Here is a 14,915-nt window from a genome sequence, read left to right as displayed (position 1 = left end):
ATCGGTTGTTGTTATCTCCCCTATCTATTGTGGTTGTTTCCCCCCCCCCCCCTACCTGTTGATTGTCTCCCCTCTAGCCAGCGATGGAAGGCGTCATGTGGTATTAAAGCCATTCACCGTCGCGGGTGACCTGTTTTCTTCAACACCACAACTCACCGAGATCACACCCCCCCCCCCGGCTTAACTAAATTTCACACTTGTTGCTTCCCTTATTTTGAGACAAAGCAACCCGCAGTCCATACTCAGTTTGATCCCCTAGAAGCCACAACACCCGCCCCCAGGACTACTATAAGATCGTAGGGTTACATTTCCAAAGTGTACACGTTAATTTTGGATTGACGTCAAGTGACACTACTGCCGTCTAGTTTGACCCTACGCTTTTCTGTTTAAAATACTTTCTTTAAGATGTTTTTGTACAATACTTGCCTACCATTATTGTATAGTGTTTATAAAGAAAGGTCCAGCAAACTCCACTAAAACCACAACACTTGACAAACTACTACAACATCTAGGCCAACACTGTCAATTATAGGATCAAGTGCTTTCCAATTTCAGATGTGTTTTCATTTAATGCTGCAGGGGGTCCATCTTCAAAACTGTAGTGTCTTTTGGGAGCTTTTGTGACAGAGAGAATCGTGAATGTGATACTGGAGTAGTCTGCCCGTGACTGGATGACTGGAGTAGTCTGCCCATGGCTAGGATATTGTGGCCGTGCCTATGTCTTTAGTCTGTGTCCCATGTATTCAGGTGTTTGCTCTCTCCATGCCCACATGTTAGATGCACGTGTTACTGAGCAGTGAGCACCTTGGTGACGCAGGTCCCCACCTGCGGCATGGAACAAGTTAAACAATGCCAGGCATCACTTAGTCACGTGTCAGCGAGATTTACGGTGTATGCACAGGTCCGGTCTAAACGGGCCGTCCATGTATAGATCCGGTCTAAACTGGCCGTCCATGCATAGGTCCGGTATAAACGGGCCGTCCATTCATAGGTCTGGTCTAAACTAGCCTTCCATTCATAGGTCCGGTATAAACTAGCCGTCCATTCATAGGTCCGGTCTAAACTGGCCGTCCATTCATAGGTCCGGTATAAACTGGCCGTCCATTCATAGGTCCGGTCTAAACTGGCCGTCCATTCATAGGTCCGATATAAACTGGCCGTCCATTCATAGGTCCGGTCTAAGCTGGCCGTCCATGTATAGGTCCTGTCTAAACTAGCCGTCCATGCATAGGTCCGGTCTAAACTGGCCGTCCATGTATAGGTCCGGTCTAAACTAGCCGTCCATGTATAGGTCCGGTCTAAGTTGACCGTCCATGTACGGGTACTTATCATACAACTTCTAGCTGGTGTTTGAAGACGGCGACATGCAGACAGTGATCAGATGAGCACACATTGTTTCCTCTCAACTCTACAACTAGCAGTAGATAGTATAAACACTGGGGGGGGGGGAGGGGGGGGGGTTGACACACCCTCTAATAGTGACCAATGCACTTTTCTATGAATAGATGGTATATAAAGGAGAGATGAACTGTAAACATCAACACACAGCCTTGTGAATCTCGCGGATGTAACACATACCTGCACACTTGAAAACATAAACAATGTAGCCTTCGTTTTGGGCGTGGCTCTTTACCTTGTAGCCATCGACAAAAGGGGACCGAATTAGAGTGCCATCCAACATCTCTGCTATGTATAGTCAGTTTTATGCCAGGGGACGTTAGAAACCTATCTGATTTATTTCTGCTGGGGACACAAAACATGGCCGTGACGACACAGCCAGCTAACGCCCTCGGCAGTTGATGTCTTGTTTCGCCTCGTTTGACGGGAACAGCTTATTTTACTCGCTCGTCGTGGTCTGGCATGTCCTTCAGTAGATGGTGTCATGTCCTGCACTAGATGGTGTCATGCCCTTCTGTAGATGGTGTCATGTCCTGCACTAGATGGTGTCATGTCCTGCACTAGATGGTGTCATGTCCTGCACTAGATGGTGTCATGCCCTTCTGTAGATGGTGTCATGTCCTGCACTAGATGGTGTCATGTCCTGCACTAGATGGTGTCATGTCCTGCACTAGATGGTGTCATGTCCTGCACTAGATGGTGTCATGTCCTGCACTAGATGGTGTCATGTCCTGCACTAGAGGGTGTCATGCCCTTCTGTAGATGGTGTCATGTCCTGCACTAGATGGTGTCATGTCCTGCACTAGATGGTGTCATGTCCTGCACTAGAGGGTGTCATGCCCTTCTGTAGATGGTGTCATGCCCTTCTGTAGATGGTGTCATGTCCTTCTGTAGATGGTGTCATGTCCTTCTGTAGATGGTGTCATGTCCTGCACTAGATGGTGTCATGCCCTTCTGTAGATGGTGTCATGTCCTGCACTAGATGGTGTCATGTCCTGCACTAGATGGTGTCATGTCCTGCACTAGAGGGTGTCATGCCCTTCTGTAGATGGTGTCATGTCCTGCACTAGATGGTGTCATGTCCTTCAGTAGATGGTGTCATGTCCTTCAGTAGATGGTGTCATGTCCTCTATTTGGTGGTGTCGTGTCATTCACTAGATGGTGTCATGTCCTGCACTACAGGGTGTCATGTCCTCTATTTGGTGGTGTCGTGTCCTAAACTAGATGGTGTCATGTCCTTCTCTAGATGGTGTCATTTCCTCTATTTGGTGTCATGTCCTGCACTAGAGGGTGTCATGTCCTCTATTTGGTGGTGTCGTGTCATTCACTAGATGGTGTCATGTCCTTCACTAAATAGTGTCATGTCCTTCTCTAGATGGTGTCATGTCCTTCTCTAGATGGTGTCATGTCCTTCTCTAGATGGTGTCATGTCCTTCATTAGATGGTGTCATGTCCTTCATTAGATGGTGTCGTGTCCTCTATATTGTGTCATGTCCTGTATTGATGGTGTCATGTCCTCTAATTGATGGCGTGATGTCCGTCCTCTACTGTATGGTATCATGTCCTCTATTTCATGGTATCGTCCTCTACACCCCCCCCCCCCCCCACACACACACCCACACACAACAAACACACACACCCACACAGTGTCCAACTTTCTACTACGTGCTCTAGAAAATGTGAAAGTCTGAATGGGCCGTGGTTGCCGAGTGGCCGATGTGTGAAGTAAATATGTCTGTCTTATCTCCAGTATAGGATTCTTGTCTCTGTTCTCACCCCCGACATTTGTCGCGCCACACGCCCTGTTTTTGTCCAACATTTGTCGCGCCCACGCCCTGTTTTTGTCCAACATTTGTCGCGCCCCACGCCCTGTTTTTGTCCAACATTTGTCGCGCCCCACGCCCTGTTTTTGTCCAACATTTGTCGCGCCCCACGCCCTGTTTTTGTCCAACATTTGTCGCGCCCTACGCCCTATTTTTGTCCAACATTTGTCGCGCCCTACGCCCTATTTTTGTCCAACATTTGTCGCGCCCCACGCCATGTTTTTGTCCAACATTTGTCGCGCCCCACGTCCTGTTTTTGTCCAACATTTGTCGCGCCCCACGCCCTGTTTTTGTCCAACATTTGTCGCGCCCCACGCCCTGTTTTTGTCCAACATTTGTCGCGCTGGGCATATGTGTACGTGTAATTATGCCAAGAGTATGTTACACGACCGTAAACTCCTAACTTCTCGGCTAGAGATAATCCGTGTGGCGATTATTACAAATGACCTCGGCTATTTGATGTGGATTATTTTGATACCAGCCATGTTTTCAGTGCGAGTGTACTCTCGCTGCTCTTTTGTAAGTGGTGATAGACTCGTGCTAGATAAAAGGCGCGGGGGTGGGGCAGTGCTGGATGGAGGTGGGGCAGTGCTGGATGGAGGTGGGGCAGTGCTGGGGTGGGGCAGTGCTGGATGGAGGTGGGGCAGTGCTGGATGGAGGTGGGGCAGTGCTGGATGAGGCTGGGCAGTGCTGGGGTGGGGGAGTGCTGGGGTGGGGTGGGGCAGTGCTGGGCTGGGGTGGGGTGGGGCAGTGCTGGGGTGGGGTGGGGCAGTGCTGGGCTGGGGTGGGGCAGTGCTGGGCTGGGGTGGGGCAGTGCTGGGGTGGGGTGGGGCAGTGCTTGGGTGGGGTGGGGCAGTGCTGGATGGGGGTGGGGCAGTGCTGGGGTGGGGTGGGGTGGTGCTGGGGTGGGGTGGGGCAGTGCTGGGGTGGGGCAGTGCTGGGGTGGGGTAGTGCTGGGGTGGGGTGGGGCAGTGCTGGATGGAGGTGGGGCAGTGCTGGGGTGGGGTGGGGCAGTGCTGGGGTGGGGTGGGGCAGTGCTGGGGTTCGTCTTGTGACACCAGCTGATGACATAAAAATGGCCGTCAACCACACAGCCAGGGGCAGATAATCGCTCACGTTACGGCCCTAGAGTGTTTACTTCTTGGGCGATAGTATTTATCTTCCCTTGGCCTTGTTTTCGGCATCGTAATCTGGCCAACGTCGCGTCGCAATCTGGCAAACGTCGCGTCACTAACGTAAGCCACACGGAGCAGTGAGTGATTTCCCCCACACCCAAGTTTAAATAGCCTCAAGTCTTGATGGAAGGGGAGTAACCACTTACAATAGTCTAACCAAAGGGAGACAATACAAATAGTACCCGCACCCCCGCGACCAACCGCGTTGACATATGGAAAGAGTGGTGATACTGTCATGTCACCATGTATCTTTCACCAGTGTATACGTTTACATACTTACATCACATACAATGATATATTGTACATACAGAGGTTTCAGTTTGTATGATGCGTGTATAAAATAATCCTGTGATAACGAGGTTCTGTTAATCACTGATTTAACTGACATTTTATAACTGACAAATTGGCTAATCAACAACGTGCATAGGCAAAACCCACACAACGACCGTCACACGTCGACTGTCACACAACGACCGTCACACAACGACCGTCACACAACGACCGTCACACCCACACAACGACCGTCACACAACGACCGTCACACAACGACCGTCACACAACGATGGTTACCCGTGCTACCTGCACATACAAACTGACCATAAGGCACTGGATGTTTCAAGAAACTGGCCACAGGGCAGTTAAACCAAACAATTCATGCCTGAAACATGAAAGAACTACCATTGGTCTTGCCAAATGTATTTACAGCATGGTGACCTTAAACCATATTTGTACGCATAAAACAAGCATAAAACAAGAATAAAACAAGCTTCAAACAATCATAAAACAAGCATAAAACTAGACTTGAAGGGACTCAGTGATCCGTATAACTTCAACTCATGATCAAATTAGAATTGGGAGGTACTTCACATTTTATGTTTTAAAGATCAATTGTCGGTGTCTGAAGGGGGGAAATAGTCATAATGTTTAAATAAATCGATTCTTTCTTCTAGATTTAATTTTTTCAAATCACAATCTTTATGAGGTTAGAACTTTTTTCTTTATGGCGTAGTTCAGTTTTTCACATCTAAGCACTAGTTGTTTTTCACCTTACATGCTATCTAGATCACCACCTGGACTTGACTTCAGAGTACCACACAACACCACATCGCCCCACAACACCACACAGCACTACACCGCCCCACACCACTACACCGCCCCACACCACTACACAGCACCACACACCGCCACACAGCACCACACCGCCCCACACCGCCACACCACCACACAGCACTACACCACCACACAGCACTACACCACCAGTCTACAGCACCACACCTCCAGTCTACAGCACCACAGCACCACACACCGCCACACAGCACCACACCGCCAGTCTACAGCACCACACAGCACCACACCACCAATCTACAGCACAACACTGCCACCAACAGATTTATGGGTTCCATTCTAGACTCCTAATCGCCTTACTTCAACCCGGCGAGTTTACTGTTGATCCACTTTATTTTCTGACGGATTAGAGTGGATTAAACAACTTGACACAAATCCCTTCTCCGCGATCGCCTATTGACAAAGGGCGAACATTGAAACACTGAGTAATCTGGTACTCAAAATTTTACCTGTAGTCTGACCTTGGCTTACCCAAATGTACCTGTAGTCTGACCTTGACTTACCCAAACGTACCTGTAGTCTGACCTTGGCTTACCCAAATGTACCTGTAGTTTGACCTTGGCTTACCCAAATGTACCTGTAGTCTGACCTTGGCTTACCCAAATGTACCTGTAGTCTGACCTTGGCTTACCCAAATGTACCTGTAGTCTGACCTTGGCTTACCCAAATGTACCTGTAGTCTGACCTTGGCTTACCCAAATGTACCTGTAGTTTGACCTTGGCTTACCCAAATGTACCTGTAGTCTGACCTTGGCTTACCCAAATGTACCTGTAGTTTGACCTTGGCTTACCCAAATGTACCTGTAGTCTGACCTTGGCTTACCCAAATGTACCTGTAGTCTGACCTTGGCCTACCCAAACGTACCTGTAGTCTGACCTTGGCTTACCCAAATGTACCTGTAGTCTGACCTTGGCTTACCCAAATGTACTTGTAGTCTGACCTTGGCCTACCCAAATGTACCTGTAGTCTGACCTTGGCCTACCCAAACGTACCTGTAGTCTGACCTTGGCTTACCCAAATGTACATGTAGTCTGACCTTGACTTACCCAAATGTACCTGTAGTCTGACCTTGGCTTACCCAAACGTACCTGTAGTCTGACCTTGGCCTACCCAAATGTACCTGTAGTCTGACCTTGGCTTACCCAAATGTACCTCTAGTCTGACCTTGGCTTACCCAAATGTACCCTTAACCTGACCTTGAAACAGGTACTCATCTGACTGTTAAACAGCATGACTTGATGTTAGCCAGCGTGACGTAGTGAATGGACGCATGTGACCAACACTACCAAACCCAGGATGTTGCTAGCTAACCCATGAACACCCGCCTTGACCCCTGACCTTTCCCTCTGTGTTTTGGTTTGTGTACCCGACTCGAGAACATAATTTCCCCCCTTGGATCTCACGAACAAGGTCATACAGCATACGGACACCACGTGACATGCATTAGGCGAAGGTCAAGTATCCATACAACATAATACACGGTTATACCCTGACAAAACTGACCAACTGTTTGTCAAATATTACTTTAAAACCGTCAGTTATATCTAGAAAACACTTGTTTCAAGACATGTATATGACCAGCACGTAAATGTAATGTAATGTCTTTATTGTAGCTGTCTTTAAATAAAATTAAAATATTGAATAGACCGAGAGGACTAGATTAAATGAGCCACAATGAGGCATCTTTGAGACACAATGAGCCACATGGAGCCACAATGAGCCACAATGACTAGCTCTGCAGCGTCCACAGCCTTGCCCCCCCCCCCATCACACGGTATGGGGGCGTTGTGGGGTACGCCCTAACTCACCGAGTTCCTGGCCAGCTTGTACAAGTACGCGATGCTTCAGACACGGCGTACAGCGTCCCCGCTCTCGTCTGCTGAGGTTATCTTAACACGACTCAAACATTTTTACACTAACAAAAATTCGAATTTTTTTTTCTTAGCTCAAAAAATTCATCATAAATACAAAAAAAGAATTCGTTTAAGTGAGCCGAGATTTTAAAATAGCAATGTCTGTTGATGTAACAGCGGGGAACTCAGAAATCAAAAGGGTGTACATGGCAATTAGCGCTGCTGATAAGTACTGTATTCTTTTACAAAAATAGTAACGTTCCCCTTTCGGACCTGGCGATGGTGCAGATGAAGTAGAGTGAAGCTGTTTCTGCTTCGCTGGTATTTGTCCTGACTTGGTAGCCATCTCCTGCAAACTTTGGTAGCTGTCCTGATTTGGTAGCCCTCTCCTGCTAGCTTTGGTAGCTGTCCTGATTTGGTAGCCCTCTCCTGCTAGCTTTGGTAGCTGTCCTGATTTGGTAGCCATCTGCTGCTAGCTTTGGTAGCTGTCCTGACTTGGTAGCCATCTCCTGCAAACTTTGGTAGCTGTCCTGATTTGGTAGCCATCTGCTGCTAGCTTTGGTAGCTGTCCTGATTTGGTAGCCATCTGCTGCTAGCTTTGGTAGCTGTCCTGATTTGGTAGCCCTCTCCTGCTAGCTTTGGTAGCTGTCCTGACTTGGTAGCCATCTGCTGCTAGCTTTGGTAGCTGTCCTGACTTGGTAGCCATCTGCTGCTAGCTTTGGTAGCTGTCCTGATTTGGTAGCCATCTGCTGCTAGCTTTGGTAGCTGTCCTGATTTGGTAGCCATCTGCTGCTAGCTTTGGTAGCTGTCCTGATTTGGTAGCCCTCTCCTGCTAGCTTTGGTAGCTGTCCTGACTTGGTAGCCATCTGCTGCTAGCTTTGGTAGCTGTCCTGACTTGGTAGCCATCTGCTGCTTGCTTTGGTAGCTGTCCTGATTTGGTAGCCATCTGCTGCTAGCTTTGGTAGCTGTCCTGACTTGGTAGCCATCTGCTGCTAGCTTTGGTAGCTGTCCTGATTTGGTAGCCATCTGCTGCTAGCTTTGGTAGCTGTCCTGACTTGGTAGCCATCTCCTGCTAGCTTTGGTAGCTGTCCTGACTTGGTAGCCATCTGCTGCTAGCTTTGGTAGCTGTCCTGATTTGGTAGCCATCTGCTGCTAGCTTTGGTAGCTGTCCTGACTTGGTAGCCATCTCCTGCTCGCTTTGGTAGCTGTCCTGACTTGGTAGCCATCTCCTGCTCGCTTTGGTAGCTGTCCTGTGACGTCTTGACGGAGCTGATGGCCATTTTCTTTTAGTTCGTTGATGTCTGTTGTCTTCATATTTCACTGCCTCTAGTGCCATATGCCTTCATCACCAAAATAGCCTTCATCACCAAAGTAGCTTTCAGATTTGCTGCCCTCAGCAAATGTAGACACGCAGGTGGTCGCTGAAAAAATGTTTGCTTGTTTCAATTTTTTATATTCCCTCATGTAGGTTTCCATTCATTCATGCCGCGGAGCAAACGTCTCACTTTAAAGGGAAAACAACACAAAAAACTTTACACACTTGAAAAAATGTGGGATTTCCGAGCGTCTTTAAGACATGGCTTTCTCCATCATGCCACGGTCGGTTTGTCTCTGGTGGGGTACAGCTGGAGGTCCCTGGTGGGGTAAGGCTAGAGGTCCCTGGTGGGGTACAGCTGGAGGTCTCTGGTGGGGTACAGCTGGAGGTCTCTGGTGGGGTACAGCTGGAGGTCCCTGGTGGGGTACAGCTGGAGGTCCCTGGTGGGGTACAGCTGGAGGTCCCTGGTGGGGTACAGCTGGAGGTCTCTGGTGGGGTACAGCTGGAGGTCTCTGGTGGGGTACAGCTGGAGGTCCCTGGTGGGGTACAGCTGGAGGTCTCTGGTGGGGTACAGCTGGAGGTCTCTGGTGGGGTACAGCTGGAGGTCTCTGGTGGGGTACAGCTGGAGGTCCCTGGTGGGGTAAGGCTAGAGGTCCCTTCTGGGGTACAGCTGGAGGTCCCTGGTGGGGTACAGCTAGAGGTCTCTGGTGGGGTACAGCTGGAGGTCCCTGGTGGGGTACAGCTGGAGGTCTCTGGTGGGGTACAGCTGGAGGTCCCTGGTGGGGTACAGCTAGAGGTCTCTGGTGGGGTACAGCTGGAGGTCTCTGGTGGGGTACAGCTGGAGGTCCCTGGTGGGGTACAGCTAGAGGTCTCTGGTGGGGTACAGCTGGAGGTCTCTGGTGGGGTAAGGCTAGAGGTCCCTTCTGGGGTACAGCTGGAGGTCCCTGGTGGGGTAAGGCTAGAGGTCCCTTCTGGGGTACAGCTGGAGGTCCCTGGTGGGGTACAGCTGGAGGTCCCTGGTGGGGTACAGCTAGAGGTCTCTGGTGGGGTACAGCTGGAGGTCCCTGGTGGGGTACAGCTAGAGGTCTCTGGTGGGGTACAGCTGGAGGTCCCTGGTGGGGTACAGCTGGAGGTCCCTGGTGGGGTACAGCTAGAGGTCTCTGGTGGGGTACAGCTGGAGGTCTCTGGTGGGGTACAGCTGGAGGTCCCTGGTGGGGTAAGGCTAGAGGTCCCTTCTGGGGTACAGCTGGAGGTCTCTGGTGGGGTACAGCTGGAGGTCTCTGGTGGGGTAAGGCTAGAGGTCCCTTCTGGGGTACAGCTGGAGGTCCCTGGTGGGGTAAGGCTAGAGGTCCCTTCTGGGGTACAGCTGGAGGTCCCTGGTGGGGTACAGCTGGAGGTCTCTGGTGGGGTAAGGCTAGAGGTCCCTTCTGGGGTACGGCTGGAGGTCCCTTGTCCGTGGTTGTCACATTCGTGAAACGTTATAGGCCCTTGTTGTCAAATGAAAAGATCTCTACATAGTAGAAGATATTCACTAGATTGTGAGCGATACTTTGAAAATCACATTGCTGAGTTTGGCTTCTTGATTTGGTTATATATTGTAGCCTGCTAATATGCAGTCAATACAGTTCACCTTAACGCCTTAGGCCCTAATTTGTCTTTGTTTATAAAGCACCACACGACTGTGCACTGCGTCAAGGCGTTTACGTCATGCGCAACTGCACTTCGTCATCAGTATCTGAGCTCACGTCATGGCTGTAGCGACTGCGTGTCTGAGCGGGTTGACAGGATCAAGATGTTCCTGCTGGGCGTCAGAGTCGAGTTATCTGCCCCACCATGTCGTATAGAGACACGGTCAATATCTGGCGTCAGAGTCGAGTTATCTGCCCCACCATGTCGCACAGACGCACGGTCAATATCTGGCGTCAGAGTCGAGTTATCTGCCCCACCATGTCGCACAGACTCACGGTCAATATCTGGCGTCACTGTCGAGTTATCTGCCCCACCATGTCGCACAGACTCACGGTCAATATCTGGCGTCAGAGTCGAGTTATCTGCCCCACCATGTCGCACAGACGCACGGTCAATATCTGGCGTCAGAGTCGAGTTATCTGCCCCACCATGTCGCCTAGACGCACGGTCAATATCTGGCGTCAGAGTCGAGTTATCTGCCCCACCATGTCGCCTAGAGACACGGTCAATATCTGGCGTCAGAGTCGAGTTATCTGCCCCACCATGTCGCACTGACGAACGGTCAATATCTGGCGTCAGAGTCGAGTTATCTGCCCCACCATGTCGCACAGACGCACGGTCAATATCTGGCGTCAGAGTCGAGTTATCTGCCCCACCATGTCGCACAGACGCACGGTCAATATCTGGCGTCAGAGTCGAGTTATCTGCCCCACCATGTCGCCTAAACGCACGGTCAATATCTGGCGTCAGAGTCGAGTTATCTGCCCCACCATGTCGCCTAGAGACACGGTCAATATCTGGCGTCAGAGTCGAGTTATCTGCCCCACCATGTCGCACAGACGCACGGTCAATATCTGGCGTCAGAGTCGAGTTATCTGCCCCACCATGTCGCACTGACGAACGGTCAATATCTGGCGTCAGGCCACAGTCGATAGTCTGTCCTTGGTTCAATTCTCCTTATCACCCCGTGACACCAGCCACCCCATGACATCATCCACCCATATTATTAGAGTGCATCATTACCAACCCGCAAATCTCTAGTTTTGTATACGAGTTCGAGTTCTAACCGTAACCCAATTCTGGCGGGTACCTGATTGGAGTCAAGAAAGTAACAGCGGCTGGACACATGCTGACCACACAAGCGCTACGTACCGAGGTTAGGGCGAAAGATCAACTCTACTTCATCTTCCTCGTGAACCTTGAAAAAGTGCTTTTTTTTTACATATTTTTTACCTTTCTGCCGTGAAGATTTTCCGAGCCACAAAAAAAGTGCACGAATTCCAGGCTTCACCACCGAGAAAAGTTGCACAAGTTTGCATCAACTTGTAAGCCTATCTAAACAAATCATCGCCTTTTACCCCTACTTAAAAACGTCCTTACCTTTTTATATTCCTAGCCTGTGGCGATGTTCGTGTTGGGAACAATCGCGTCTTTTTTTTACATCACCGGATCTTCCCGATGTATATTTTTAGCTTTTTGTTATTACGTTACCGATTAGCGTGTTGTGTAGAGAGTGCTAGCTCAGGTAATAGTGCGTCATGTGGACCCAAAGGTGTCTGCTCAACATTTCTGTTTGCTGCTCAAATAGGTGTTAGTATGGCCACCCCGGCCACGCCCTTTCTTGGCAGTTTAAAAAAGTATTCCCCCCCCCCACCGTGCTCTCACAGCTGAAACTACATCTTGTTCGCGACCAACACGTGCATTGCACGTGGCGCGTGTTTACAACTAAGAAATGTTGTTGTTGTGTATTTATAGCTTGATTTATTTGACTGCACGCCCCTGGTTTAGTTTTTGGGCCAGAATTGACGTTAAGACAATCTTCTGTCACTCTGGTTAATCACCTCACTTTCTAATTAGCTCCTGTCGTTATTTGCCCCCAATGTGCACATCCCAAGTGTACCTCTGAGCGAATCCTCAGGGCCTTTCACACCGATGACGTGCGTGTTTCCTGACCCAAACCTGAACCCACAGATCTCCTGAATATCTAAGCGTCTTTACACAACCAATACCATTTGCATTACACGATACACTTGCGTCTTGTAACTTGTGAAAACGGTTTATAATGAACAGATGGAAGTTTAAATTAAAAAAAAATATTCCCCCCCCCCCCCCCCCCCCAAAAAAAAAAGGAAATAAAATTCGTCTCGTGTAGTTTTAAAATTGCTCTTGGAGAAAAAATCTAGTATTGACTGGAATTTAAAATATTTTTTCTCTAAAATGTTTCCGTGTTGACAGTTTGTACACTTTAACTTGATCGTATAGCTGGGCCCCAGCTGCTGGGGCATACAATTTCTGGTAGCTGTTGTCTTTGAGAGATCTAAATAAAGTGAGAGCCAATGACACAGAAAGAGCATAACTATTGACATGACCTCCACATAACTTTAGAACCCCTGGCACAGAACGTGAGCACTGTAACAGACAGCTGACACGACCCCACGGTCCTTATAACTTTAGAACCCCTGGCACAGAGCGTGAGTACTGTAACAGACAGCTGACACGACCCCCGGTCCTTACAACTTTAGAACCCCTGGCACAGAACGTTAGCACTGTAACAGCTGACACGACCCCCGGTCCTTATAACTTTAGAACCCCTGGCACAGAACGTGAGCACTGTAACAGCTGACACGACCCCCGGTCCTTATAACTTTAGAACCCCTGGAACAGAACGTGAGTACTGTAACAGACAGCTGACACGACCCCGGTCCTTATAACTTTCGAACCCCTGGCACAGAACGTGAGCACTGTAACAGCTGACACGAACCCTGGTCCTTATAACTTTAGAACCCCTGGCACAGAACGTGAGTACTGTAACAGCTGGCACGACCCCCGGTCCTTATAACTTTAGAACCCCTGGCACAGAACGTGAGTACTGTAACAGCTGACACGACCCCCGGTCCTTATAACTTTAGAACCCCTGGCACAGAACGTGAGCACTGTAACAGACAGCTGACACGACCCCTGGTCCTTATAACTTTAGAACCCCTGGCACAGAACGTGAGTACTGTAACAGACAGCTGAGCTATTTCGACCACGCCCGCCTGTGTGCGCATCTTGACCTATCTCCCGCCGTACGGCGAGTCAAAAATGTGCCGCTTCACCGTTTCTAACCTGTTTATGTCCTGCTGTTTACAGCCGCCTCATCCCGCCTCCCTGCCTGCCTGCACTCTGGCCCTGATTGTTTGAAGGGTTTTTAAATGGTGGCCAGTAGTTAATGGTGGATGGGGTGGGGTAGGTTTGTTGAGGTGGGGTTTGGTGGGGTGGGGTTTGGTGGGGTGGGGTTTGGTGGGGTGGGGTTTGGTGGGGTGGGGTTTGGTGGGGTGGGGTTTGGTGGGGTTTGGTGAGGTGTGTTTGGTGAGGTAGGGTAGGGTTTGGTGAGTTGGGGTTTGGTGAGAAGGGTTGGGGTACTTTTGTTCTGTTGGTAACGGGGGTCTCTTATGTACTCTCTTAACTAAAATAAAATGTAAACTGGCCACGTTCAATGTGTGCTCTTGTGGGTTGTTGTGCCTTGTGTGACGCTAGTTTGGTGTATAATGGCGTGACACTAGGTTGGTGTGTAATGGCGTGACACTAGGTTGGTGTATAATGGCGTGACACTAGGTTGGTGTATAATGGCGTGACACTAGGTTGGTGTGTAATGGCGTGAAACTATGTACTAGGTTGGCGTGTAATGGCGTGAAACTAGGTACTAGGTTGGTGTGTATTGGCGTGACACTAGGTTGGTGTGTAATGGCGTGACACTAGGTACTAGGTTGGCGTGTAATGGCGTGACACTAGGTTGGTGTGTAATGGCGTGAAACTAGGTACTAGGTTGGCGTGTAATGGCGTGAAACTAGGTACTAGGTTGGTGTGTATTGGCGTGACACTAGGTCGGCGTGTAATGGCGTGACACTAGGTTGGTGTATAATGGCGTGACACTAGATTGGTGTATAATGGCGTGACACTAGGTTGGTGTATAATGGCGTGACACTAGGTTGGTGTATAATGGCGTGACACTAGCTTGGCATGACACTAGGTTGGCGTGTAATGGCGTGACACTAGGTTGGTGTATAATGGCGTGACACTAGGTTGGTGTATAATGACGTGACACTAGGTTGGTGTGTAATGGCGTGATACTAGGTTGGTGTGTAATGGCGTGACACTAGGTTGGCGTGACACTAGGTCGGCGTGTAATGGCGTGACACTAGGTACTATGTTGGTGTGTAATGGCGTGACACTAGGTTGGTGTGTAATGGCGTGACACTTGGTTGGTGTATAATGGCGTGACACTAGGTTGGCGTGACACTAGGTCGGCGTGTAATGGCGTGACACTATGTACTAGGTTGGTGTATAATGACGTGACACTAGGTTGGCGTGTAATGGCGTGACACTAGGTTGGTGTGTAATGGCGTGACACTAGGTTGGCGTGTAATGGCGTGACACTAGGTTGGTGTGTAATGGCGTGACACTAGGTTGGCGTGTAATGGCGTGACACTAGGTTGGTGTGTAATGACATGACACTAGGTTGGTGTGTAATGGCGTGACACTAGGTTGGTGTGT

General features: G+C 49.6%; 1 protein-coding gene across 3 annotated transcripts in view; it reads left to right on the top strand.

Moving 5' to 3' along the window:
- LOC131957213 (sushi domain-containing protein 2) overlaps positions 1-14,915 on the top strand; it is a 62,161-nt gene that overhangs the window by 20,421 nt on the left and 26,825 nt on the right. The gene's annotated exons all lie outside the window — the stretch shown is intronic.

This window comes from Physella acuta, unplaced genomic scaffold (genome assembly GCF_028476545.2).
Source record: "Physella acuta isolate Inbredline_101_S28 unplaced genomic scaffold, ASM2847654v3 ptg001221l, whole genome shotgun sequence".
NCBI lineage: Eukaryota > Metazoa > Mollusca > Gastropoda > Physidae > Physella > Physella acuta.
The sequence above is the reverse complement of the archived record's forward strand: the minus strand, read 5'-3'. Positions and strand labels throughout refer to the sequence as shown.